The 23,921-nt window shown below is 43.1% G+C and overlaps 1 pseudogene; it reads right to left on the bottom strand.

Moving 5' to 3' along the window:
• Positions 1-13,713: 13,713 nt before the first annotated feature.
• On the bottom strand, positions 13,714-19,994 carry LOC123248837 (annotated as a pseudogene).
• Positions 19,995-23,921: the final 3,927 nt, after the last annotated feature.

Here is a 23,921-nt window from a genome sequence, read left to right on the forward strand (position 1 = left end):
TGGCAAAAATAATTTAAAGCAACAAATTTCTGTGCTGGTAGGGTTGTGGAGCAATAGTGATTTTCATTGCTGATGTAATTACAAACTTGTAGACTCTCTCTTTTTTTTAAACCCTTAACTTCTGCGCATTGGCTCCTGGTGGAAGAGTGGTAAGGGTGGGCAATGGGGGTCAAGTGACTTGCCCAGGGTCACATAGCTGGGAAGTGTTTGAGACAGGATTTGAACCTAGGACCTTCTGTCTCTAGGCCTGACTCTCAATCCACTGAGCTACCCAGCTGCCCCTTGTAGACTCTTTATAGAAAATAATGTGGAAGGGTACAGTAATGTTTCAAAGATAATCATACCCTTTGACCCAATTATCTTCTTATTGGGCACATACTGTGAAAGGGTATCAAAAAATGAAAACAAAAACAGCGTGCTATCTGTTCAAAGATTTTTATAGTAGCATTATGGAAAAACTAGAAGCAGCCCAAAAGCACGATGATAGAAGAATGGCTGAGTTGTAATATATTAAAGTAATGGAATACCATAAAGCAATAGTCATGAAAAAATCTGAAAAGAATCTGATAAAATAATTCAGAACAAAAAAAAAGCAGAATTGAGAACCTAGAATGATATTTTATGTATTGAAATGATTTAAGCTATCTAAATTTAATTGATTTAAACATAATTAAACATTTATTATTAAAATGATTTAAACTTTTAATATTTAATTGATTCAAACTTAAAACATTTTTAATTTGTGTTAACAGTTACTAAGCAAATTTAATCAGTTTTTTGACATTTGAAATACTTAAATTTTTTTTTCTTAAACATCTAAGGTTTTTTTTTGTTAGTGGTTAATCTCTTCACTAAGTAATCTTTCCATTTCTCAGGCATTGGTGAGTCTGTCTCTAAAATTAAACTTTTCTTGGCCCATTCCTGGGATGGAGAGTTTAGTGTGCATCCTGATGGAGACATGTTGCTCTGACCCTCCATGTTCTCTGCTGGTATTCTCCTCTACCCTCCTGTAAGTTTCTACATGGGAGGAATGGATGACCAAGGAATTTATCTTGCACTATTACACTAGAATCTTGAATAGATTGGAATCAGTTCCAGTTAATGCTGAAACCTCAAAGAAAAATGGCTTGGGTCACAATACCTACCTTTCTGATAGCTTTGATTTTCTCAAGAAGCTCAACATAGGATGATATAACTGTGATACAGGTAATACTTCTATCTCAGATCTCAGAGGTTCAGTTTACTTAAAGAATACCACAAAGTTTCTTTATAAAATGAAGATGATTATGACACGGTATTTCCTGTCCTGCAGAGTAGGGCATGTTATACCTTTATATTCATGATCAGGTGGAATGGTCACAGGAAGGATTACTGGGAAATGGCAAATCATTTCCATATCTTTGCCAAGAAAAAGCCAAATGGGTCCCAAAGAGTTCGGCACAACTGAAATGATTCAACAAGAAGGCTGGAAAGGTAGGTTGAACCATGTTGTGAAGGGCTTTTAATGTCACAAAGAAGAGTTTTACTTTTGCTCTAGAGGTGATAGAGCGTCACTGTTATTTACTGAGTAGGGGACTAACATAGACAGTTATATGAGGAACATAATTTTGGCAACCGTGTGGAATAGAGAGGGGAGAGAAGTGAGGCAGGAGGATCAATAAGGAGGCTATTACAATATTCTGGGTGAGAGGTAGTAAGGGTTTGAACTGAAGTGGTGGCCAAGTAAGGGGAGAGGAAGATATGAGTATGAGAGATATTGTAGAGGTAGAATTGGGAAGATTTGGCAACAGATTAGCTAGTAGAATAATGGACAATGAGAAGTTAACTTGAGTGATTGTAAGGATTGTAAGGTGCCCTTGATAGAAGAAAGAAAATTTGGAAGGAAGGGTTTGAGGGGAAAGGTAATGGTGTTGTTTTGGAGATGCTGAGTTTAAGAGGCCACTTTGAAATATTCAGTAGTCATCCTGGTTCTGTAATACTGGACCTCATATATATATGTATGTATGTATATATACACATAAATATATATTTATATTTACATACACAGATAGATAAATAGATCGATAGAGGAATCACCTAAATAGAGATGATAATTGAACCCCTTTTGAAGTCCAGAAATTGTCAAGAGAAAAGAGAAGCAAGGGGCAGTTAGGTAGCACAGTGAATAGAGTGCCAGACCTGGAGTCAGGAGGATCTGTGTTCAAAACTGACCTCTGACATTTCTTAGTTTTATGACCCCGGGCAAGTCACTTAACCCAACTGTCCAGTCCTTATTGATATTCTAGAAGGTAAGGTTTAAAAAAAAAGAGAGAGAAAGCAAAGAGAAGCAGACTGAGGACAAAGCCTTGGGAGTTATACCCAAGTATAGGGGGCAGGTGACTTGCTCAGGTTTACATAGCTAGGGAGTATCTGAGACCAGATTTGAACCTGTACTTCCCATTTCTAGACCTGGTTCTCAATCCACTGGGGCTTCCAGCTGGCCCTTGATATGTCTTTTAAAACAAGATGAAGGAACTAAGGCCTAGAGAATTGAACTGTCCAGTCTGGATTTTACTTCCGTGGATTAGTCACTTAACATTTATGAACCACAGTTTCTTCATCTGTAAAATAAGAACAATAATACCCAAGGCCATAATAAGTCCAGTGAGAACCAACACTTTGTAAACTTTAAAGTGCCATGTGAATGGGGTAGTGAGGTGGCTCAGTGGATAGAGACTGTAGAAAGTGTATAGAGGCTGTAGAAAGTGTATAGAGGCTGTAGAAAGTGGATAGAGGCTGTAGAAAGTGGATAGAGACTGTAGAAAGTGGAAAGAGACTGTAGAAAGTGTATAGAGGCTGTAGAACAGGGGTTGGCAATGTATGGCTCTCGAGCCATATCTGGCTCTTTTGAGGGCCAGATACGGCTCTTTCTGCAAGAGCCATAAAGTCCATTTTTTTTTTTTCAGGCGCTGTTACAGGAGTGCGCACTGTGAGCACTGTACGGCTCTCACGAAATTACATTTTAAAAAATGTGGCGTTTATGGATCTCATGGCCAAAACCGTTGCCGACCCCTGCTGTAGAAAGTGGATAGAGGTTGTAGAAAGTGGATAGAAGCTGTAGAAACGTGGGCTTCTCGATGATGAATTTTGTAGTTCTTTCCAACACTGAAAAATTAAGGTATAATAGAGGCAGTCTGCTCCACCAGAGGGACACTCACCCAATGATGAAATTAGAGATCTTTGGAGGTATTGAAATTATATGTGTATATTTATTTATAGATGTATATGCACTCACAAATAAATGTGGAAACATCACTTTTTTTTCTGCTTGGTGTCTGACTGGCAATTCTAAATGAGTTGATTCTAAGGTAGCTTTCTCTCCTCCATCCACTCAGTCCTGCCCAGGGTTCTGGTCTAGCTACCATGATCAATAAACCAGGGCCAAATGGCCTCCCAAACTTGAGACTAAACCCCAGAACCTTCTGCCTGCACATCCATGTGATACCTTGTCCTTCAGTCATGTCTGCATCTTCGTGACTCCATGGCAAAGATACTAGAGTGGTCTGCCATTTCCTTCTCCAGAATAAGGCAGAGATTAAGTGACTTGCCCAGGTCACATAGCTAGTAAGTGTCTGGGGCTAGATAAGAACTCAGGTCTTCTTGCTCTATCCATTGACCCATCTAACTGCCCCAGATGATCCCTGCACTATCCCTAATTGAGGAAGAATATCCCCTCGAGTTTCTAGATGGAGGCATTCCCCACTCTTAATTGCCTGGATCCTGAGTGTGTCTATTGGTTCTTATCTCTGCAGCTTCCAAGATCCTGCATCCTACAAGGTGAAACTGGGGGGGGGGGGAGGCATCTGTCGCAGTGTCTGTTGAGGCTGTTTTCATCCAACCCCAGGACGAGTGGTCTCCCTCCCTCCCTGAAGGGACTGCCCTACGGAAGCTGGAAAGACCACTATCACTTTCTCTTTGGGTCTAGTTCATCTGCCCAGCTTCAGCCTGTTTAATATACCCAACAAGTTTTATTGTATGGCTTTTGGCTGGGGCAAGATGAAAATAAATGGTGAGGAGACTGGGTAGTCCCAAGGAAGCTGATTGCTTTATTTTATGTAGTAGCATTTTTGTTAAAGAAGTAGTTGTATCCCCAAATCCCTGTATTGGCTCAAGGAAAAAAAAGCCTTACCATCTGTCTTAGAATCAATATTGTGTGTTGGTTCTACGGTAGAAGAACAATAAAGACTAAGCAATGGGGGTTAAGTGACTTGCCCAGAATCACACAGCTAGGAAGTACCTGTGGCCACATTTGAATCTAGGACTTCCCATCTCCTTGGCTGTCAGTCCTCTGAGCCACCCCAATGCCCCCATATCGGTTCAATTCAACATCCATTTATTTAGTACCTCCTACATATAGAGCCTTTTGTAGATTGTTGTGGCAAAGGCTGGGGAGCAGAAGAATTATGAGTGAGAGACAGAAATGAACTTGCAGTCCAGTAGAGGGCAATAAAGACCTTTCAGTCCTTGTTCTTCCTCACTTTTCTGTTGCATTTGGCACTATTGTCCACGATCTCCTCCTGGGTATTCTCTCCCTGTGTTTTGGTGACACCACTCCTGTCTTTCCTCTCATTCTGTTTCCTTGGCTGGCTCGTCATCCTTATCATCTGTTCCTCAAGGCTCTCTCTTCCACTCTGTCTGTCAGTCTGTCTCTTTCTCTCTCCTTCCCTCTCATACGCTGTGTATATCTATCATCTCCATCATCGTTTCCTCTGTCTTTGTCTCTCTATCATTTTTCTCTCTCTCACTCTCTCATTTACCTAGTCCTTGTCCCTCCTCTGAGTTTCCATCCTCTAACACTAATTGCCTATCAAGCATTTTAAACTGGCTATCCCAAAGACATTTTCGATTCAACTGGCCAACCCTGAACTCATCCTAAACTCTCCCCTCTCCCAAACTTTCTTGTTTCTGTTAAAGGCACCATCATCCTTCCATTATCTTAGGTTTAAAGCCTCAGCACCTTCCTGGATTCCACCCTACAAATCCAGGCAGTCACCCAATCTTACCATTTCTACCTTCATGGCATCCCTCTCTCCACTTGCTCAGCTGCCACCTAAGTTCAGATGCTGGTCACCTCTCACCTGGATTACTGCAATAGCTGTCTGATTAGTCTTCTTGTATTGTCTGCCCCAATCTCCTCTATGCTACCCTTTGTTTCCAGAGTAATTTCCTTAATCCGTGATCTGACCTCTCTTCCCTGCCAAGCCCTCCCCAGGTCCCTCTATTTTCCCTGGCTCCAGAGGTGAGGATATGTTCCAGACTGCTTAAGGAAAATGACTCTGGCAACAGAGAGTCAACTGCTGGGTCTGCAGTTAGGAAGACTTTTCTTCAGAAGTTCAAATCCAACCTTGGATACTAGTTGAGTGACCCTGGACAAGTCACTTAACCCTGTTTACCTCAGTTTCTTTATCTGTAAAATGTACTGGAGAAGGAAATGGCAAATCAATTCAGTATTTTTGCCAAGGGTCGCAAAAAGTCAGATACAACTGAAATGACTGGAAAACAACATGCCACAGGAACTGTACTAGGTCCTACAGGTACAAATACAAAGAATGAAACACTTCTTACACAGATTTATTTTCCAATGAGAAAAGCAACAAATACATACATAAATACATACAAATTAACTATTAAGTAAATATGTATACACATATACACATATAAAACATATATATGTACATACATACACAAAGTAGCTAAACAAGATAGTATAGAAGGGAAGATACTTAACAGTTGGGGTGCTTGGAAAAGGCTAATCCTGAAAATGGTGTTTGAATTCTAAGCTCGAAAAGAGGGACTTTTGGAGGTTAGAGGTAAGGAGGGGATTCATTCCATGTATGGGGAAAGCCAATGCAGAGACAAGGAGACAGGAAACGGAGTGTCTTTTTGTGTGAAGAACAGAGATATCACAAAGTGTGGGAAGCTGAGTAATATCTAGTGAGGTTGGAAATAAAGATTAGGGTAAAATTGTGTGGGATTTTTTTTTTGACAGTCCATTTTTAAAAATCATGTAAAACATCTTTCCATAGTAGTCATTTTGTGGAAGAGATCTCCAATGAAAAAAAAGAAATAGAAAGAAATTGAAATACAGAATGTTTCAGTCTGCATTCAGACTCCATCAGTTCTTTCTCAGAGGACAGGTGGTGTTTTTCATAACTGAGTCTCTAGGATTGTCTTAGATGATTGTTTTGCTGAGAATGATTAGGTCATTCACAGTTTGGCAAAAAATATTGCTGTCACTGTGTACAATGTTCTTCTGGTTCTGCTTACTTCACTTCGCATCAGTTCATACAAGTCTTTCCAAGTTTTTCTGACATCATTCTGCTCTTCATTTCTTATAGCACAATAGTATTCCACTACAATCATATGCCACAATTTGTTCAGCCATTCCCCAATTGATGGACAACATGTGTGGGACTTTCAAAGCTAAACAGAGAAATTTGTGTTTTATTCTAGAGGGATCTTCCAGGACAAGAAGTAAACTCAGGCTGGTGTAGGTCAGAGAGTCAGAAGCAGAGCAGGGAAAGGAATGCTGGACATCTAGCCTAGGCCTTTCCTCAATCTACCAACAAGTATTTATTAATTAGTTACTAAGTCAAAGGAACAGAGTAGCTAGGTGGCTCAGTGGATCACTAGAATTGATTCAGTGGGGGAATCCTATGTCAGACTTGGCTGACTTTCTTGTTTCTGAAAATCAGTGAAGTCTCTCTCTCTCTCTCTCTCTCTCTCTCTCTCTCTCTCTCTCTCTCTCTCTCTCTGTCTCTCTCTCTCTCTCTCTTCCCCCCTCTCTGTCTCTTTCTTTCTCTCCCTCCCTCCCTCTCTCCCTTCTTTTCTTTTCCTTCTCCCCACCCTCTTTTTAAAATGAACATTAAACATTAAAAACTGTTTTTACATGTAATTGGGGAAACATATACATATATAATTTATTCATTTAAAAAAATCTAAAACCCCTTGCCTTCTATCTTAGAATCAATACTGTATATTGGTTCCAAGTAAGGGCTAGATAATGGGGGGTCAAGTGACTTGCCCAGGGTCACACAGCTAAGAAGTGCCTGAGTCCAGATTTGAACCCAGCACCTCTTATCTTGAGGCCTGGCACTCTAACCACCTAACCAACCACATAGCTGCCCCTGAGCTATTTAAGAAGTGGTTTTTCCATTCTTTATATTCCCAGTGCTTAGTGTAAAAGGTACTTAATAATGACCCTTAGCTAACTGCCCTTTATGTTGTTTTCCTGACTAGCTGAACTGTCTGTCTGTGGATGCCTGCCAGCTCACCCATCCATCTGTCTGTCAGTCTACCTGCTTGTTCCTCTGCTTGCCAGGTGTCTATTTGTCTATATATTCATTTGCCTGCTCATCTGCATGTCTGCCTGGCATTCTGCCTGTGTATTTGTCTCCCACACCTGGCTCCCTGACTATCTACCTCCATTCCTGATTGGCTGCTTGTTTAAAATTTATTGAATAGAAAGATTGGGGCAACGACATTTTGACCCCCAAGGCTGAGCTGGAGTTTCCAGGAAGCCTGTAAGGTTCACAGATGCCTCAGGCTAGAGCTGGATTCCTTACAAAACTCTAGTTACCTCCTATAAGGGAGATGATCTTCCCACAGTCCTTTTCTTCTGAAGACCGTCTAAAGTATTAGGTTCCATTCTGGCTGCCACATCAAACGCTGGCAAAAGGAACATTTCTAAAGAAGGAAAGCTAGGAAGGTGAATGAGATCAACACTGCCATGCAAGAATCAGCTCGATATACTGAGAATATCTAGCCTGGAACCTAACAGAGTTATTAGGGACCATATAGAAGCCTACAAGTATTTGAAGGGCTGTCAAGAGTGACTGGGGGGCAGGTAGGTGGTGCAGTGGATAGAGTGCCCCATCTGGAGTCAGGAACACTCCTCTTCCTGAGTTCAAATCTGACTACAGACACTAGCTGTGTGACTCTGGGCAAGTCACTTAACCCTGTTTGCCTCAGTTCCCTGAACTTTAAATTGAGCTGGAGAAGGAAATAACCATTCCAGTATCTTTGCAAAGACCACCACAAATGGAGTCACAAAGAGCCAGACATCACCGAAAAATGACTGAACAAGAGTGATTAGACTTGTTCTACGTGGTACCGGAAGGTAGAACCAAGACAAAAGTGGCATGGGGGGAAAGGATGGAAACTTACAAGGAGGCAGATTTCTGAGCAATGAAAGGAAGACATTCCTAACAACAAGAGCCACTCAGGAACGAAAGGAGCTGTTTTCTGAGGGTCCTGAGTAGCCCTTCCTTATTCAAGACCCTGTTTTGACCGTTGCAACCTGCTTCAATGTTCAAAGTGCTGTTGATTGACTTTTTAGAAGCTATGTGATAGACCAAGTCCCTGTAACAATTACTTATTACATGTAGAAACTTCCAGTGCCACCCCTAGTTTAGGAAACTCCTTTTTAAGTAGAAGAAACTTTTGCAATAAATATGGTTTATTTTTATGTTTTTCTCTTGCATGTTGAGTTGTTTTCTTTGAAGTATAACCACTTAATAATTTCATAGCTTGCATACTAAGCATTCAAATCTTTTTTTAAAAAAACTTTTTAATTTTTAATTTTAATTTAAATTTTAATTAAAAAAAACCCTTACCTTCCGTCTTAGAGTCAATATTTTGTATTAGCTCCAAGGCAGAAGAGTGGTAAGGGTAGGCAATGGGGGCCAAGTGACTTGCCCAGGGTCACACAGCTGGGAAGTGTCTGAGGCCAAATTTGAACCTAGGATCTCCCATCTCTAGGCCTGGTTCTCAATCTATTGAGCTACCCAGCTGCCCCCTTTTTGATTTAAAAAAATTTTTTAAAACATTTATTAATATTCATTTAAAAATTTTTTTTTAATTTTAAACCCTTAACTTCTGTGTATTGACTTATAGGTGGAAGAGTGGTAAGGGTAGGCAATGGGGGTCAAGTGACTTGCCCAGGGTCACACAGCTGGGAAGTGTCTGAGGCCGGATTTGAACCTCGGACCTCCCGTCTCTAGGCCTGGCTCTCAATCCACTGAGCTACCCCTCCAGCTGCCCCCTAATATTCATTTTTAACATGGTTATATGATTCATGCTCCTACTTTCTCCTTCACCCCCTGCACTCCCCCCACCCATAGCTGACACACATTTCCACTGGTTTTAACATGTGTCATTGATCAAGACCTATTTCCAAATTGTTGATAGTTGCATTGGTGTGGAAGTTTCGAGTCTACATCCCCAATCATGTCTGCCTCAACCCATGGGTTCAAGCAATTGTTTTTCTTCTATGTTTCCTCTCCTGCAGTCCTTCCTCTGAATGTGGGTAGCGTCTTTACCATAAATCCCTCAGAATTATCCTGTGTCATTGCTTTCTGCTGGTACAGAAGTCCGTTACATTCGATTGTGCCACAGTATATCAGTCTCTGTGTATAGAGTTCTTCTGGCTCTGCTCCTTTCGCTCTGCATCAGTTCCCAGAGGTCTCTCCAGTTCGCCTGGAACTCCTCCAGTTTATTATTCCTTTTAGCACAATAGTATTCCATCACCAGCATATACCACAGTTTGTTCAGCCATTCCCCAATTGAAGGACATACCCTCCTTTTCCAGTTCTTTGCCACCACAAAAAGCGCAGCTATAAATATTTTCGTACAAGTCTGTTTATTTATGATCTCTTTGGGGTACAAACCCAACAATGGTATGGCTGCCCCTTTTTAATTTTTTTTAAAACCCTTACCTTCTGTCTTGGAGTCAATACTGAGTATTGGCTCCAAGGCAGAAGAGTGATAAGGGTAGGCAATGGGGGTCAAGTGACTTGCCCAGGGTCACACAGCTGAGAAGTGTCTGAGGCCAGATTTGAACCTAGGACCTCCCATCTCTAGGCCTGGCTCTCAATCCACTGAGCTACCCAGCTGCCCCCCCCTTTTTTAATTTTTTAAAGAAATTCTCTCTTTTTTTTTTTTTTGAGGAGTCATCTCTCTCCCTCCCCCACTCTAGGAAAATAGTTGCTACTTCCAAGGTCATTCTCAGGATGATTATTAGTTCCTAAACTGAGGAATTTGCCCTTACTAAGATAATAGCTGCCTCTGAAGGTCTTTAGGCTAAATTTGAGAAAGTGCCCAATTATAGGTCTCCCTTTAAGAGAATGACCTGTTTCATTGAACTTATTGAATTCATGCCAAGGCTGAGTTGCCTGAAAGATAAACCATGAAAACCAGAAGACTGTCATAACTTGCTTATTATCAGCAATGGAAGGTTCCAGGACAACTCCAAGGGACTCATATTGAAGTGTTAGCCCCTGCCATAGAGGGAGCTGATGGAGATTGAATGCAGATGGGAGGATACCATTTTCCACTTTCTTTCATGAATGTTTTTATATGTGCAATATTTGTTTTCTTTTACAACATGTTGAAATGGAAATATGTATTTCATGAGAGCACATATAAAACCTATATCAGATTGCTTGCCACCTTGCAGATGGTGGGAAGAGAGAGAGAGAGAGAGGAAGAGAATTTGGATTGCAAAATGTCAGAAAACGAATGTTAAAAATTGACTCTACAGTTAATTGGAAAAAACTGCAATAAAATATTATAGGAGAACCAAAGGACTGTCATAGGCTCAGCTGCATATTCCCTGGCCAATTAGTGCTCCCAAACATTCATGGCTAATTACAAAGATAATCTTTTATTGATAAATTAAGGAGAAGTACAGTTTTTTCTCTGGGTAAGCAGGAACTCCTGAAGAGTTAGTCTGTGACAATTGCATGGATGATGATATTTCTATAGGGTGGTGGCTGGTGGAGGACTCTATAGACCCAGAGGATTCTCCTCCTCACCTAGAAGCATCGAGGGGTCCTGGAAGCTTTCAAGCTCCCTGCATTTCTGTCCCTCTGAAATTCCACTTGCTGGAATGCACACTTCAATAAGACCCATTGGAATAGATGTGAGTTATAGATTGGTTTTTGCTTTCATCTTTCAGGACTGTTGAAGTAGAGTTTGTCATATGATAATGATTAGAGACCTTTAGTGTTAGATGTGTGAGAATGGGTAGGGGAGAATGATCGCCTCTTCAGCCCTTGGAATTAGCCCCTGAGTCTAGGACATTGAGGTAGTGAGTTCTCTGGAATGGGAGGTCTTCAAGATTGGATGGCCTTTTGTTAGTGAGGTCATAGGGGGAATACATGATCATATGTGGGCTGGACTCGAGAGTCTCTCAGTTAGTTCCCTTCTGATTCTGAGATTCAAAGATTCTATGCTTGTAAGTGGCATTGGAAAATACTAAAAGCTGCTACCAGACGCCCCTGTGAGGTTATGGAAGGCGGAGAGACATAGATTATTCTTTATTCCTTCCTTCTAATAAACCTTCAAATAATACCTCCTCCAGTAGGCCTTTATATATCCCTTGTGTTGTAGCCATGTGTAGAAATGTCTTTTCCTCCCTTTTTTAGAGTAGGATCTTTGTCCCATTTCTCTTTGTACTCTCTAGCACCTAAAAAAAGGGCCTTGTACCCAGGAAACATTTAATTAGTTTGTCGAATTGAATTACACTGAACTTGCTTCTGATGCATTGGAGCTAGAGGGCCTGCTAGTGGAGGGGTTGGTAGCCACTCAATGAATCTTCTTCCAAGAATTTTCCCCATTATTCTGTCTGGAAGTATGTACCCATGAAAGAGGAGCACTTCCCTGGATAGAGTACTCGGAGCTTTTCTTCCAGGAATGACGTCCACATAAGGATCACTGAGGAGATTCATGGTCCAGAAAACCAGTTACCGTACCCCTCTCATGGAACAGCTGTGACTCAGTGATTTGGTGTTTGCCTCCATGGGCTTTTTCTAGGCATGACCCCATTCAATTGCTTTATAAACTCTGAACCTCAATCCATCTCCTCTAAGGCCTTCGGTTGAGAGCTAGGTTTCTGATTTAATAGAATGTGAGCTCCTTGAAGGCAGGAACTTTTCCATTTTTTTTCTGCCTATCTCCCATACCTAGTACAGAGCCCAGCACAGAGTAAGCGCTTAATAAATAAATAAAATATATTCTTGTTGAATACATGAATGAATTTAACTTGACCTCCAACCCAGTCCTCTCAACCCCAACCCAAGTTGGCTAAGTGCTAATTGCTTTTCCAGGTTGACTGTATTCTAGCCCTAGACTGAAGCCTGTCCTCCCCTCCCCTTTTTCTTCTATACTATATTTTCTCCTTCACACATACTAGTCTTCTGATAATCCCTTATGCTCTCTGGGTTATGTCCCCAAGAGGATATCCATACCATAGTCTCTGCTTTAACCAATTCCTTCTTATCTTTCAGGGACCAGGTAAAGCCTCAGCCCCTTGTGGGATTAGATTATGTCAGCCATCATCAGGAAAGGGGCCGGTTTATGCTGGAAATCTGATCAAAAGCTGTTTCACGCCAGAAAGTGTAAATTCCAAATGAAGGCTCTGTGTGATTCTGAAGCTGGGTTACCTCCAGAAGCTGCTTCACCATTCCAGCATCCGGGATCCCTTCCTGGACTGACCTTTTGTGTGAGTTTATACAACTGCCTTTGGATCAGAGCCCTTGGCATTGGCACAGGGATGTGTTTGGTCCTTACGTTTCTCAGGGGGCAAGGTTCAGTGGGGGCAGATGAGAACCAGCCTTGTGTTGGGTGCATAGATTTAGAGCTGAAAGGGACCTTAAAGGTCAACACGTTCAGTCCATTCATTTTATAGATGAGGAAACTGAGGCACAGAGATATTAAATGACTTGCCCAAGGTCACACAGCTAGTAATTATCTGAGGTGAGATTTGAATCCAAGGCCTCTCAGCCACACATATAGTATCCTATCCACTATGTTGCCCAGCTGACTTTCAGACTCTGGACTGATGACATAATTTTGAGGCTCCCCTTGTATCTACTATTAAGGAAGAATGCCCAGTGAAGGAGACAGTTCTCTCTCTGAGGAGCAAAACACAGGGCTAGGCACAAAGGAAAGATGAAGGAAAAACATGCTGAAAGACCATGTCTAACCTACTTCTCTAGTCCCTATCCCTACGGCCGCTGCCCTCTTGCCCTTTCCATCTTGATACTCCCATCCCTAAGCTGAGATCCCTGGTTTGAGGAGGGACCCCAGGAGTGATAGCCTCAGAGCTTCCATTTGAATGAGTTTCCTAACCACAGCTGGGAACATTCAGGAAATACCTGGCTAGTAGACAGTTGACTGAGCTGATCCACAAGGAAGTTTCTTTGCAGACAGTTTAATAGTTTAATTCCTTTTTAGAAGATAGTGGGACCCCAGGCCTCATACCCACTCCATCAACAGTCCATTTGCCCTCCCCTTTTCCTTTCTTCGGCCTCATCCCATTTCCAATGCAGCCCACAGCCAGTGAGCACCTACGGACCAAAAAATCTTTACCCATCAATTCTCCACTCTTTTCCGTGCGCCAAATCCTTCTTCTTTTCCTCTGAGCCCCTCCACTTCAGGTTGTTTTTTCCCTTCCTGGAGCTTGGGCCCAGGACATGAATGGGGCTGTGATGGAGGCAAGTGCATGGGGCAGGGAACATGTGAGAGAGAATAGAAGAACTGAGGAAAGCAGGAAGGACTCAAGGCAGAGTCTAGGATGGGGAGAGGGAAAACTTTGAATCAGTAGGAAGACAGCAAGACCAGCAATCGGAAAACTGTGTCTTGATTCTGAGGTCACCAGAGCTCAGGGGGGAGTCACACTGATGCTCGGGGCAGAGGCACATACTGACGGATCCAGGGTACAAAGGACGAGACCCTGGAGTACACACCTGGAAACTGAGGCTCAGCACAGCCTCTGGTGAAGCTCACCACACCCACCTGGAACCAACTTCTGTTTCTCAGTTGACAGACAAGAGGGCCCCCAGAGTCACCCTGGGTGAAGGAGAAGGAAGAAGACAGTAAACTCATTTATTTCACAGTTTGCAAAACCCTGCTTCATCCATTATATTATCTATTATCAAAACCCCTTTGTGATATGGACAACACAGAGATAACTGTAGAGAAGAAAACAAGGCCCAGAGAGAGGAATGGACTTTTCCAGTGTCATCTCATAGATGGGGCACTTTCGTTAGTGTTGGCAAGGATCGTATTTGGCTATGACTGAGTAAGAGAGAAGGTCTGGGTTTGGCATGTACGTAGCCTATTGGGATCCTGTGAGGACCACAGTGAATAGTTCTCCTGAAGAAGAAACATGAGCAATATTTCCCAGAACCAAATAGTATCTTGAAAAATAACCACAACTGATGGCACTTAGAAGGCAGACCCTGATGGAAGGGACCAGTAAGGCACTGGCTTTCCATGGTAGTAGAACCAGGAACAGGGTTGCAGGCATAGTTGGAAGGTCGGGCACTGTTTTTCCTTAAAGGCAAGAAGGGAGATTTTTGTGCAGGGGATTGGGCTAAATGGCAGCTCTATGGGAGGGACTCTTTCTTCCAGAGGTCTGCACCAATGAGTATGAACAGAGAAGAGATCTCTTAGAATAATATTTGTGGGATCTGTAATCGGTCAATGCCACGTGCTGTTTTAGTGTTCTGGGGTCTCTGGCTGCCAGGACCCAGTGAACTCAGAGATGGGAACGCCCAAGAGAATAAAAGGACTCAAGGTCCTCCTACTTCACACTTTCTTTCTCTCTCATCGTCCCACACAGTCACTTTAATCACAGTGGTATTAGGGCCAGTTTAGAAACAGTGGCCCCAAACACAGGTCTCTCCTTTCTTTTCTGTGCTTCTCCAAGTAGTCCCAGGGTGGGCAACACATTGTTAGTAGTTGCTGCTGCCTTCCTGTTTCCCTGATGATGGATTATTTTGGATTTATCTTATTTCCCTTAAATGCTAATAAGCTTAACAGAGAAATTCTTATTCTCTATCATCAGATGAGCTAGGAAGAAGGCAAGGAGGTGTCTAGACCAAGATGGCTGATAATAGCAGGGAAAGGCGATTGTACCCCTCTCCAGAAGCTCTAGGGGTCAGTGAGGAAAGGTCAAGGAAGGCAGGAAAGAAAAGATGTCCTAAATTCCAAATAGGTCTGCAGTCCGGCTGGTTTACCTTTGTGGTCTAAGACTCAGTTTTTATTAATCCCACAGTAAGTAACTGGAAAAATATGGATTAGAGTCTCTGTGTCTTATTCCCAAACCAGCCCACCCACAATGCCAGCAAGGAGGTGTATACACAGTTTTTCTTAACTACAAAATGGGAACAATACGAGATGTTCTACCTACTTCACAGAACTGATGTGAGGAAGGTGCTTAGTAAATGTTAAAGCATCGAATAAAAGGACTTATTACAAACTGACTTGAATGCTATTAGGTAATTATTCATCTTCTTTAATTTTAGGGTTACAGATGGAATTGCTTGTCAACTCTAGGACTAGAGAGAGAAGGGAGGGAGGGAGACAATTTGAATCATATAACTTTGGAAAAAATATGTGGAAATTTGCTATTACTGTAATTGGTAAAATAAAATATCTTTTTAATTAAAAAATTAAGTTAGTTAGAGGTATTTGGGGCAGTCAATAGACCTCTGGACTATGAATAAAAAGTACCTGTATTTGGGTCTAAGAGGCAGCAAGGTGGCTCAGTGGATAGAGAAGTAGGGTTGTAGTCAGTAAACCCGAGATCAAATCCAGCCTCAAACACTTCCTAGCTGTGTGACCCTGAGCAAGTCACTTAACCTCTGGCAAAAGGAGAAGGAAATGGCAAAACGCTCCAGAATTCTTTCCAAGAAATCCCCATGGGGTCAAGAAGAGTGGGCCGTGACTGACTGTCTGAGAGACACTTGAGTCTAGCCGTAGCCCCTACGTTATTGTGTGGCCTTGGACAAATCTTTTCCCCTCTCTTGATCTCAGTCATATTGCACAGCCCACCAAAGAAATGAGGGATTGGATCGGTGACTTCAATAGTCCCTTCAAGTTCTATGGTCTGTGGTCCTCTGGGCTCCAGCGGGGCTAGAGAAGGGGTGTTTGTGTCCTCGGATCTCGGGGAGCTTGACATGCCATAGCAGAGCAGTCCGGAGATGAGGAGTCCTGGCTGAGAGCTGAGCTTTAGGGGGAGGAGGGGCTGGGCTGACTCACATCACAGAAGCTCTTACGCCCTCGGGCTTGGCCAGCACACAGCATCTCATCTCCGATGGGCTCCGGATCATAGAGGACTCGGCACGTCTGTGTGTCCACGGCGTGTACGTCTACCTCCTGCAGCGGGTAGGGCCGAGGCAGGGGCACTGCGGGCAAGGGCAGGAGAGGGGAAGCGCGGACTCCTGATGCAAAGGGCCTCGGGGACCGCCTTGGAGGTAGCTGTCTCACGGGCAGGGATGGACAGCTCGTGCTTCCCCCTATTTTATTTCTCTTCTGGGTCTTGATTTCAGAGCACCCAAGTTTCAAAGCTATCCCTCGCCTTCCCCCTGTGTTATTGCTAGCGGCTGATGGACCCAGTGCAGGGTCCCCAGGATGGATATTGTTAGACCAAGTCCTTCTTCTCAGGAAGTTTATGCTTAAAGAGGAGAGCTTGCAGAGGGTGATGCTTCGCCTAAAGGACAGAACTTGGGGTCTAGGTCAGATCTAGAAGGAAGAGAGCTTTCCTTGGGGGATGCAAAGGGGTCCCCTGAACCCATCTGGTTTAAGGAAATCTTTTCTGGTGCTGCTCCCTCAAATGCTACGTGTGTGTATATGGCATGAATGGGGCACTCCAATCCCACTTCCCTCCATCTCACCATTTTTCCTGATATCCCCCCCAGCCGGTCACCCAGCACAGGGCCTTCGGTGGGACCCGAGTGCCAGGTGGGGCCAGAGTGACGGGCCGGATGAAGTTGGAGAAAGGTACAGGTCTCGCGATCTTCAGCAATGCAATGTCTTTTCCATGAAGGGCATCCCCATCATAATGGGGGTGCAACAGTATGAGACTCACAGGAACCAAGACGGAGTAGCGGGGCCTGGTATAGAGGTTCTGTTCCCCCAGCTGGATCTGCAGGTCCCAGGGATGCAGGGAGCTGTCAAAGGCAGAAACAGGGGTCGGTAGGCCAAAAAACCAAACACAAGCTGGTTTCCCAACACAAGATCTGAGGCCGTGATAGTCCTGATATTTCCTCGCTAGGAGACCGAAGGCAAGCAAGTCCCTGGCCCTTTCTGAACCTTAAATTCTATAACCTGTAAAACAGGGACAAATAGCACTAGTGTGACCTTCCAGGTGGCTGAGGAAGACGCTTTGAGTGCCTGCCAATGCTCTTGACAATGCAAGTGATTATAATTATCATGATGGTCTAACTAACAGATCATAAACTTAACCTCCTAAAGGAGGAGTGACCCCTTGCCAGGAGGCACCATGGGAAACTACAGGTGGATTCCCACAAAACTGCTCACTCCGGATATTAAAAAAAAAAACAAACCTCTTACTTTCTGTCCTACTAACAACTTTAGGACAGAAGGACAAGGTCTAGGCAAATAGAGTTAAGCAACTGGCTCAGGGTCCCACAGCTAGGAAATGTCTGAGGCTATATTTGAACCCAGGTCCCGCTGACCCCAGGCCTGGCACTCTATCTCCTGTCCTACCTAGCTGCCCCTCACTTAGGCCATTTTCAAGGAAAAGATCCAGAGAATCTCAAGGCCAGAAGGCTCTGAAGATATCATCAGATCCCACCCACTCACTTTACAGATGAGGAGACTGAGACCCAGCTAGGGACAACAACTTGCTGAAGGACAAGTGGGTCATTAGCAGAACCAGGACAAGAATCCAGATATCCTGATTCCTAGGCCAGAACTCCATCTGGTATGCAGTCAGTAGCCCAAAGGGACAATGATCTTTTGGATTTGTGAGTTCTGCTGTGCTTGTGAGCCTATTCCAGTAATGGGAAGAGTATTGGTCTTGGAGCCAGATTCCAGCTGTGATGCTTGCTACGTGTATGGCCTTGGGCAAGTCACTTCACCTGTCTAGTTCTCAGTTTATGTTGCTATACATAAAGGAGAGTGGTAGACGAGGTGATGGTTAGGGTGTCCTTTTAGTTCTGATCTTCACTGTGCCTGGCTCCTGGTAACTCTAGTGGGAATTGTTTATGTCTATAATGGAGAACAGAATTTGTTCTTTTTTGTTTTTGTTAAGGCAAGAAAAGATGGATTACAATGCTTATAGGTATGTGGGATCTTGAGTAAGTCACTAACCTTTGGTGGTCCTCAAGTTCCTCTGATGTAAAATAAGGGAATTGGATTTGATGATCCCAGAAGTCCATTTCAGGCCTGACATTTTATCATTCTCTCCTGTCAACCCCAACCTTCCTGTTTGGTACCTTCCTCAGAGGAGGGGTAATTCCTGCCAAGGACTAACAGCCTGTGTCCTCCCTCCTCTCCCTCTCCCACTCTGCCCGCTACAGAGGTGACTCACCTGGGCACACAGTGGGCAGCGGTCAGTACCCATTGATGACTGATGAGGGAGCCCCCACACACATGCTGGCCATGCTCCCGGAGGCTCACCTGCCACGGCCACTGCACCCTCTGGGCAGCCCAGCCCCCCACAATACGAGATTCCAGGGACATGCTGTTTGCTGCCAACAAACATGAACAGCCATGAGAGCAGCTCCTGAAGGAGGCCACCTACTCCCCTGATCCGTCTCTACCATCCTGTCTGCCCTTTGCTTCAGAGGCTCCACCAACAGGGCTTGGAGTGAGGAACCCTGGATTCTATCCTGACTCTGCCATTGATTACAGCCAGATCCCCACTCTGGAACTCGATTTTTTAATCTTCTAAATATGTCTTGCCTGGTTCACAAACGAGACAGTGGATGTGAAACACAGAATGGTAACGGTGCTCTGTTCTAATCCCCTTGTTTTACTCAAGGAAACTGAGCCCCACAGAGGGAAGGAATGTGTTCAGGGTCACACAGCTAGTTGGTGCCGAATCCAGGACCCAAACCTGAGTCTTCTTATTTGGTAGGTCAGCACACTTGGAAAGGCAGAAAAGTGGGGTACAAGTGAGAATCACGTGATCTCTCCACTTTCTCCCTCTTTCCATCCTGCCTCAGCAAAGACTGACATAGGATAATTCTGCTGAAATACCTTTCCCTTTTCCTAATCCTCTCTCTCCTGGATTCTGGACTCTCCATGGGGCTACCTTTCCTTTCCCGCATCCCCCGCATCACTATGGTCCTGAGGAAGTGCAGGGCTTAGGAGAAGGAGAGCATCTGGGACATTTCCTAGGGCTAGGTGGGATGGGGATGGATGAGGTAGGATATCTGGGTTCCAGATGTTCCACTCCTATGAACTGAAGAGCGAGACCTGCTGAGCTCTGGTCTATCATTCTTCTCTTCCCTCAACACAAAGACCCGAGAGCCTGAGAGTTAACCTGACCTATGGAAGCCATGCTTACCCTTTTCCCCCAAGAGGAGAAAGCCCAAGAGCAATAAAGACAGCAGCATCTGGAGGAGGAGAGAAAGCAGAAGATAATGGGTCACAATCTGCTGTGAGGCCATCCTATGAGGCAATGAGATTAATGGATTTATCCTGTGATTTCCAAACACTTCCATACCAACAATGTGGCTAACTCTTCTTCCCTTCCCTAAAGCTGCTACCCAAACACAGCAGGTACAGGAAGTCTCCCTCTTGGTGCTGCAGGTTGTTGAGAAGCCCCGGGCTGCAGAAAGGGCACCCAAGTTTTGTTCCTACTAGCAAGCCATTGGACAGAACCCCGTGGCTCCCGTTTCCAAAGCCCCCACCAACTCATCCAGATTCTTCAGAGTTTCTGGGGAAGAGGCAGGAGAAGATTAGTAGAAAGCAGCTGGCTCGGGGTTTGAGGCTCCTTCCCTTATAGAGAATAGGAGGCAGATGCCACATTTAAAGTCATTAGGACCCAGTCAGACTGGAGCCTTTGGAAAACTATGGGAATCCGGCTCGCTTCTTCAGCTTACCACCAGCCTTCACTGGCCTCCCCAGCAGAGCCCCCCTTCCTCCACTCCCTTTACCTGTCTAGGGAAAAGTCCTTTTCTAGTAGTCACGTCCATGAGTAGTTATGTCTGCTAGAACTCTCAGGTCCTATTTTGTACATTCACTGCTAACAGTCCAGTTTCATTTGGCGATCTTGGGATCTTAACTTTCCCTTCCTATTCCAGCTCTGTTATTGTTGGAAGCAGTCACCCCTCCTTCCTCCCCCCTTCTCCCTACAACCTCTTCCTTGACTTGAGCAAATGAGACAAAAAGAGGAAGAGTCACAGTTCCTAGGGGGACTGGAAGTTTGATACTGGATTGGGATGTGTTAAGTTCTTAGGCTCCTTAGGGAAGTAGGGAGTATTTTGGGTGGGTCTCAAAGAAGTGAGCCTTCCCTGACTGGGAGTTCTAAGAAGAACAGGCAACTGAAGATGAAGACTCCTACTAGACTGGAAGCTACCTGAGGGCAAGGACAGGTCCCTCGACATTGCCCAATTTGGTAGCGCTTCTCACAGAGGAGGTGATTAATGAAAGTTTATATAACTGAACTGGCCCCATTTTTTTGTTCACGGTTTTGCCCCTAGGGCTCAAAGCCAAGATAGATTCTGCAGTGTTTCTTGCATGCCATCAGTCACAGCTATTGCCCTTATTTCCCTATTGGTTGTGACCAAAGGTGGGGACCCAAGTTTGTGGCTTGGAGAAACTAGCCTGGACAAAGTTAAGGGATCCTAAGTCAGGAGAGTGCCAGGGCCAGCCTGAACTGGCTCACTAGCATGTTCAGTGTGAGTTTTTACTCATTGGAAATCAGCAAATGCTACAAATCAAAGCATGATTCATTGTTATGTGGATTGCTTAAACTTAAGAAAGTGTTAATAATGCAGGTTAAATTTAAAAAAGATGCTATCCTACTTTTTTTCCCCCAGAAGCTCGTTGTTAAAAATACCCTTCAGGGCAGCTAGATGGCTCAGTTGGTAGAGTGCCAGGCTTGGAGTTAGGAGGACCTGAATTCAAATCAGTTCTTAGACACTTCCTAGCTGAGTGGTCCTGGGCAAGTCACTTAACCTTGTTTGCCTACTCTTTGCCCTTCTGTCTTAGAGTTCTTACTAAGACAGAAAATAAAGATTAAAAAAAAATTAAGATGTCCATTACCCAGATAGTACAATGTGTAAGAGAACCCAATTGAGGCATAATGAAATCTCCTTCCCTATCCCTCTCTTCCACTCTTGGACTTGGTCCCTAGACCCAATCTAGTCACTACCCCAAGTTATCCCATCTATCTACCCCTGTGAGCAGATCCCCATACTCAGTGTCCTCAGGATCCAGCTAGATTGGAGCTTCAGGGAGGCTATGGGAATCTAACATAATAGCCTACCCTACCACCAGCCTCAGTTGACCTGGCCCCATGCCCTTTCCTGACCCCAAATCATTCTGCCCATCCTTTTAGCACTCTCTTGGCCTTTTTCCTCTCTTTCCTGCAGGTTGTGTTTGTTCATGTCAATCAAAAAGCTTTTTAGTTGTGTCCCTACTACGTGCCTGGTGGTGTAATAAGCCTTGAGGATTCAAACATATAAATGAAACAGTCCATACTCTGAAAGAGTTCATTTTATGGGGAAAACCACGTGTACCCAATGTTGTGAGGAGTCATGGTCTGAGAACAATCTATATTTCCATCTGAGGTCTGAAAAGATCTTGGAAAAGAAGCTTCAGATGACTCCTGGATGACTTTGGAGACCAAGGATTGGAAGCATTCATTCTAAAGCATAGCCCTAATCTGGAAATGAAGGGAACTCAGTTCTCATCCCAACTCCATCCTTCATTTTCTGTACGACTTGAGACAGATATGGCATTTGTTTGGGCCCAGATCACGAGTAGTTGAGGAGGATTAAGGAAAGTCTGGGAGTTTCTGAACAGAGCCCAAACCTCTTTTCCTTATTAATTCTGGCAAGTTCTGAGGGTTGGAGGGAAGCCAGGAGTTGAAAAGATTTGCTGGCCTGTTGGGAGAAGAGAAGAAGGAGAAAAGAGAGGAGAGAACAAGAGAGGAGAGAAACAGAGAGGAGAAAAGAAGAGAAGAGAAGAGAGGAGGAGAGGAGAGAGAGAAGAGGAGTGGAGAGGAAAGAGAGGAAGAGAGAAAACATGAAGAAAAAGAAGGAAGGCTGATTTTAGAGATATGCCCTGGACAGATTGCATCAGAGAACCTTACACAGAGGCTATCACACAGGAACTAGGAAATCTGGTCTGCTGAGTCCTCCCCTGTCTGACTTAAGAAATAAAGTTAGGAAGGGGTCAGGTCATGAAGGGCTTTAAAAGCCTAACAAAGGATTTTAAATTTGATTTTAGCAGCAATAGAGTTACTTGAATTTATTCAACAGTGACATTTGGACACTGAGCTCCAATGGGCAGAAACGTGCTCCAACACAGACCCTGGTGTCCGGGCAAATAGTCACCAATATCAGAGACACAATGCTGTGTTTCTGTTAAAGGGAATGAGTATTACATGAAAGAAATACAAAGTGATAAGTGTTTTTGGAAGTGTGGAGATTAAAATTAACATGCAAAATACTAAATATTATATTTATGAAATATTTTATTAATAATAAACTAATAGAGACATAACTGAAAGTTTACTAACCAGCCTGCTCCCAGGAGGCAAAGAGAAAGCAGCTTGCTCATTATTTCTCTTTAACCCCCCAATTACATGTAGATACAATTTTTAGCAATTGTTATCTGACATTTTGCAATCCAGATTTTTTTCCCTCCCATTCTTCCCTCATTCTTCCCTGAGATGGCAACTAGTCCATATAGGTTATACCAGTGCTGACATGAAATACATATTTCAATATTCATCATACCTTGAAGGAAAACATATAAGAAACATAAGATATAGAAGAAAAAAAAGAAAAATGTTGTTTTTGATCTTCATTTAGATTTCACTCTTCTATTGCTGTGAATAGCATTTTTCATCTTGGGTCCATCAGAGATGATCATCATGCAATATTTCTGTTACTATATTCAGTATTCTCATGACTTTGTTTAATTTTGTGTCAGCTCATATAAATCTTTCTAAACTTTTCTGAACTCATTGTGCTTGTCATTTCTAATGTAGCAATAGTATTACATTACAACCATATACCATAATGTGTTCAAGCATTTCCCAATTGATGGACATTCTCTCAGTTTCCAATTCCTTACCACTACAAAAACAACTGCTAAAAATGTTTTTGTACAAATAAATCCTTTTCCTTTGATCTCTTTGAGATACAGACTTAGTGGTTGTATTGCTGAGTCAAAGGGAATGCATGTTTTTATGGTTCTTTGGGCATGATTCCAGATTACTTTCCAGAATGATTGCATCAATTCATAGTTCCATTATTAGTGCCCCAGTTTTCCCACATCCCCTCCAACATTTCTTATTTTCCTTTTTGGTCATATTAGCAAAGCTGGTAGGTGTGAGGTGGGATCTTAGAGTTGTTTTAATTTGCATTTCTCTAATCCATAGTGATTTGGAGCATTTTTTCATATGACTAGAGATAGTTTTAATTTCTTTGCCTGAGAACTACCTGTTCTTATCTTTAATCATTTATTATTTGAGGAATGACTTGAGTTTTTATATATTTAAGTTAGTTCTGCATATATTTGAAAAATGAGGTCTTTCCTATAACATGTTTTTCTCTAGTTTTTTTTTTATTTCTAATCTTGGTTTTATTGGTTTAGTTCATATAAAAGCTGTTTAACTGAATATAATCAAAATTATCCATTTCACTTCTTGTAATGTTCTCTATGAATAGTTGGGTCATAAATTCTTCCCTTATCCATAAATCTGACACTGTTTGTTTCCCCAATTTATTTATAGTATCACCCTTCATTTCTAGCTCAAATATCCATTTTGACTTTATCTTGGCATATAGTGTGAGATATTTTTTTTGATTTAAATATTTTATTTTTTTTAGAAAAAATTTCCATGGTTACATGATTCATGTTTTTACTTTCTCCTTCACCCCCTTCAT

This window comes from Gracilinanus agilis, chromosome 1 (assembly GCF_016433145.1).
Source record: "Gracilinanus agilis isolate LMUSP501 chromosome 1, AgileGrace, whole genome shotgun sequence".
Taxonomy (NCBI): Eukaryota; Metazoa; Chordata; class Mammalia; order Didelphimorphia; family Didelphidae; genus Gracilinanus; species Gracilinanus agilis.